This window comes from Brassica oleracea, chromosome C6 (assembly GCF_000695525.1).
Source record: "Brassica oleracea var. oleracea cultivar TO1000 chromosome C6, BOL, whole genome shotgun sequence".
Classification (NCBI taxonomy): domain Eukaryota; kingdom Viridiplantae; phylum Streptophyta; class Magnoliopsida; order Brassicales; family Brassicaceae; genus Brassica; species Brassica oleracea.
The window spans coordinates 39,157,889-39,163,735 of NC_027753.1; positions in this window are offsets into that span (position 1 = coordinate 39,157,889).

The window sequence follows — 5,847 nt, forward strand, 5'->3', positions numbered from 1 at the left end:
TGGGGCCTTTGTTGTCTCCGTTTTTCAAGAAAATAGCGACTTTATAGTGGTTATTCCATCGATTTAGGGAGTATTATGAAGTTACTAAATTAATTGATAAAAATATTATAACAATTCTCATATACCATGAAAGAGAGTTTAACATATATTAATACAAATAGAGAATGTGGTTAGAAATTTTAAACAACACTAAAAAATTTTAGCTTTCAGTATATAAAGCGTTTAACGTAAAACTCAATATTTTCGTAGGGTTTTACGAAAAATTCAAAAAATTATTACAATATTGCTTTAATGCATAGTTGTCTTATGTACTAATCTATGATGATGGCCAAAGCGGTTTTGAACCTTTGTTGTCTCCTTTTCTGTAGAGAATAGTGATTTTAAAATGGTTAGTCCACTAATTTAGGTAGTATATAAAGTTTTACTAAATTAATTTATAAATAATTGAACGATGCTCATGCACCATGAAAGAAAGTTTAACATACATTATTACAAATGTAGAATGTGGTTAGAAATTTTAAAACAACACTAAAGATTATAGGCTTTTTGTAGGGGTTAGTTAACACATAGATTTTGCGAAAATTTCAAAAAATATGACAATATTGTTTTAATGCATAGTTGTATCCTGCACTAACAAATGATGATGTTGAAAGAGGTTTGGGGCCTTTGTTGTCTCCGTTTTTCAAGAAAATAGCGACTTTATAGTGGTTATTCCATCGATTTAGGGAGTATTATGAAGTTACTAAATTAATTGATAAAAATATTATAACAATTCTCATATACCATGAAAGAGAGTTTAACATATATTAATACAAATAGAGAATGTGGTTAGAAATTTTAAACAACACTAAAAAATTTTAGGCTTCAGTATATAGATCGTTTAACGTAAAACTCAATATTTTCGTAGGGGTTAACACATAGATTTTGAGAAAAATTCTAAAATTATAACAATATTGCTTTAATGCATAGTTGCCTCCTGTACTAATATATGATGATGGTCAAAGAGGTTTGGAACCTTTGTTGTCTACATTTCTCTAGAGAATAACGATTTTATAATGGTTAGTCCACTAATTTAGGAAGTATATGAAGTTTTACCAAATTAGCTTATTAAAAAAATTGAACGATGCTCATGCACCATGAACAAGAGAGTTTAGCATACATTAATACAAATGTAGAATATGGTTAGAAATTTTAAAACAACACTAAAGATTATAGGCTTTTTGTAGGGGTTAGTTAACACATAGATTTTGCGAAAATTTCAAAAAATATGACAATATTGTTTTAATGATATGACAACTTAGTTTTAATGCATAGTTGCATCCTGCAATAACATATGATGATGTTGAAAGAGGTTTAGAGCCTTTTTGTCTCCGTTTTTCAAGAAAATAGCGATTTTGTAGTGGTTATTCCACTGATTTAGATAGTATTACGAAGTTTTACTAATTAATACAAATGTAGAATGTGGTTAGAAATTTAAAAACAACACTAAAATTTTTAGGCTTCAGTATATAGAGCGTTTAACATAAAACTCAATATTTTCGTAGGGGTTAACACATAGATTTTGAAAAAAATTCAAATATTCAAAAAATATTAAAATATTGCTTTAATGCATAGTTGCCTCCTGTGCTAATATATGGTGATGGTCAAAGAGGTTTAGAACCTTTGTTGTCTTCATTTCTTAAGTGAAAAGCGATTTTATAATTGTTAGTCCAGTAGTTTAGGAAGTATATGAAATTTTACTAAATTAATTTTAAAAAAATTTTAACGATGCTCATGTACCATGATAGAGAGTTTAACATATATTAATACAAATGTAGAATGTGGTAAGAAATTTTAAATCAACGCTAAAGATTATAGGCTTCAGTATATAAAGCAATTATCAAAATTCAATATTTTTGTAGTTAACACATAGATTTTGAAAAAATCTCAAAAAATATGACAATATTGTTTTAATACATAGTTGCATCCTCCACTAACATATGATGATGTTGAAAGAGGTTTGGCGCCTTTTTTGTCTCCGTTTTTTAAGAAAATAGCGACTTTATAGTGGTTATTTCACCGATTTATGGAGTATTATGAAGTTTTACTAAATTAATTGATAAAAAATTATAACGATTCTCATATACCATGAAAGAGAGTTTAACATATATTAATACAATGTAGAGTGTGGTTAGGAATTTTAAAACAACACTAAAATGTTTAGGCTTCAGTATATAGAGTGTTTAACGTAAAACTCAATATTTTCGTAAGGGTTGTTAACACATAGAATTTGAGAAAACTTCAAAAAATATAACAATATTTCTTTAATGTATAGTTGTCTCCTGTACTAATATATGGTGATGGTCAAAGCGGTTTGGAACCTTTGATGTCTCCATTTCTCTAGAGAATAGCGATTTTATAATGGCTAGTCAATAATTTAGGGAGTATGAAATTTTACTAAATTAATTTTAAAAAAAATTGAACGATACTCATGTACCATGAAAGATATTTTAGCATACATTAATACAAGACTAGAATGTGGTTAGAAATTTTATAACAACACTAAAGATTGTAGGGTTCAGTATATAAAACATATACCAAAATTCAATATTTTTGTATGGGTTAACACAAAGATTTTGAGAAAATTTCAATAAATATCAAAATATTGTTTTAATGCATATTTTCATCATACCCTAATATATGATGATGTTTAAAGAGGTTTAGAGATTTTATTGTGTCCGTTTTTCAAGAAAATAGCGATTTTGTAGTGATTATTCCACTGATTTAGATATTATTATGATGTTTTACCAATTAATTGATAAAAAAATAGAACGATTCTCATATACCATAAAAGAGAGTTTAACATACATTAATACAAATTTAGAATCTTCTTAGAAAATTAGAACAACAATAAAAAAAAAAGTATAAGTTTCAGTATATAGAGCGTTTAACGTAAAACTCAGTATTTTCGTAGGGGGTTAACACATAGATTTTGAGAAAAATTCAAAAAATACATCAATATTGCTTTAATGCATAGTTGCCTCATGTACTAATATATGATGATGGTCAAAGAGGTTTGGAACCTTTGTTGTCTTCATTTCTCTAGAGAATAGCGATTTTATAATGGCTAGTCCAATAATTTAGGGATTATATAAAGTTTTACTAAATTAATTTATAAAAAAAATTGAACGTTTCTCATGTACCATGAAAGAGAATTTAGCATACATTAATACAAATGTATAATGTGGTTAGAAATTTTAAAACAACACTAAAGATTATAAGCTTCGGTATATAAATCATTTACCAAAATTCAATATTTTTGTAGGGGTTAACACATAGATTTTGAGAAAATTTCAAAACAAATATGACAATTTTGTTTTAATGCATAGTTGCATCATGCGTTAACATATTATGATGTTGAAAGAGATTTGGAGCATTTGTTGTCTGCTATTTCAAGAAAATAGCGACTTTATATTGGTTATTCCACCGATTTATGGAGTATTACGAAGTTTTACTAAATTAATTGTTAAAAAATAATAATGATTCCTATATACCATGAAAGAGAGTCTAACATACATTAATACAAATGTATAATGTGGTTATAAATTTTAAAACAACACTAAAATGTTTAGGCTTCAGTATATAGATCGTTTAACATAAAACTCAATATTTTCGTAGGGGTTAACACATAGATTTTGAGAAAAATTCAAAAATTCAAGAAATATAAAAATATTGTTTTAATGCATAGTTGCCTCCTGTACTAATATATGGTGATGGTCAAAGAGATTTGGGACTTTTGTTGTCTTTATTTCTCTAGAGGATAGCGATTTTATAATGGTTAGTCCACTAATTTAGGGAAATTTTACTAAATTATTTTTTTTTTTAAATTGAACGATGCTCATGTACCATGAAAGAGAGTTTAGCATAGATTAATACAAATGTAGAATCTGGTTAGAAATTTTAAAACAACACTAAAGATTATAGGGTTCAGTATATAAAGCATTTACCAAAATTCAATATTTTGTAGTGGTCGCATAGATTTTGAGAAAATTTCAAAAAATATGACAATATTGTTTTAATGCATAGTTGCATCTTACACTAATATATGATGATGTTGAAAGAGGTTTAGAGCCTTTGTTGTGTCCGTTTTTCAAGAAAATAGCGATTTGTAGTGGTTATTCCACTGATTTAGATAGTACTCCCTCTGTTCCTTAAAATTACATATTCTAGAGAAAACTTTTGTTTCAAAAAGATCATTTTTTACATTTTCAATGTATGTTTTATTAACAAATTTCAAATTTCAAAAAACATAATTGCACTAATTGAATTTTTATTAGCTTAAAATTATAGAAAAAGATAAACACAAAAATATATGCAAATTTAATGTGTTTTATTAAAACGTGTGAAAAATTTAGAATATGTAACTTTAAGGAACGGAGGGAGTATTATGTAAGTTTTACTAATTAATTGATAAAAAATAAGAACGATTCCCATATCCCATAAAAGAGAGTTTAACATACATTAATACAAATTTAGAATGTCGTTAGAAAATTTAGAACAACAATAAAAAAGTATAAGTTTCAGTATATAGAGCCTTTAACGTAAAACTCAATATTTTCGTAGGGGTTAACACATAGATTTTGAGAAAAATTCAAAAACATAACAATATTGCTTTTAATGCATATTTGTCTCATGTACTAATATATGATGATGGTCAAAGAGGTTTTGAACTTTTGTTGTCTCCATTTCTCTAGAGAATAGTGATTTTATAATGGTTAATCCACTAATTTAGGGAGTATATGAAATTTTACTAAATTAATTTATAAAAAAATTGAACGATGCTCATGTATCATGAAAAAAAGTTTAGAATACATTCAATATATAGAATGTGGTTAGAAATTTAAAAAAAAAAACACTAAAGATTATATAGGGTTCAGTATATAAATCATTTACCAAAATTCAATATTTTGTAGGGGGGCATAGTAGCATCCTACACTAATATATAATGCTGTTGAAAGAGGTTTAGAGCATTTGTTGTGTCCGTTTTTCAAGAAAATAGCAATTTTGTAGTGGTTATTCCACTGATTTATATAGTATTATGAAGTTTTACTAATTAATTGATAAAAAAATTAGAACGATTCCAATATACCATAAAAGAGAGTTTAACATACATTAATACAAATTTAGAATGTCGTTAGAAAATTTAGAACAACAATAAAAAGTATAAGTTTCAGTATATAGAGTGTTTAATGTAAAACTCAATATTTTCGTAGGGGTTGTTAACACATAGATTTTGAGAAAAATTCAAAAAATAAAACAATATTTCTTTAATGCGTAGCCTCCTGTACTAATATATGATGATGGTCAAAGAGATTTGGAAGTTTTGTTGTCCTCATTTCTCTAGAGAATAGCGATTTTATAATGGGTTAGTCCACTAATTTATGGAGTAATTAATTTATAAAAAAAATTGAACGATGTCCATGTACCATAAAAGAGAGTTTAGCATACATTAATACAAATATAGAATATGGTTAGAAATTTTAAAACAACACTATAGATTTTAGAAACCCTTCTTTTGTTGGACTTGTGCGCACCATTCAATCCATCAGTTCTCACTTTTTGGCGAGTTTATATCTCTTCTCTAATTTAAGGCGTATCACTCCCTCTCTCTCGCCCCGCCCGCTCTCTCCCTCCAAGCCCTCTCTCTCGCCCCGCCCTCTCCTCCCCCTCTCTCTCTCGCCCGCTATCTCGCCCGCTCTACCCTCTCTCTCCCCACCCTCTCTCCCTCCCCCCTCTCTCCCCCTCTCTCTCCCCCTCTCTCTCCCTCCCCCCTCTCCCTCCCGCTTCCCGCTCTCTCTCTCCCTCTCT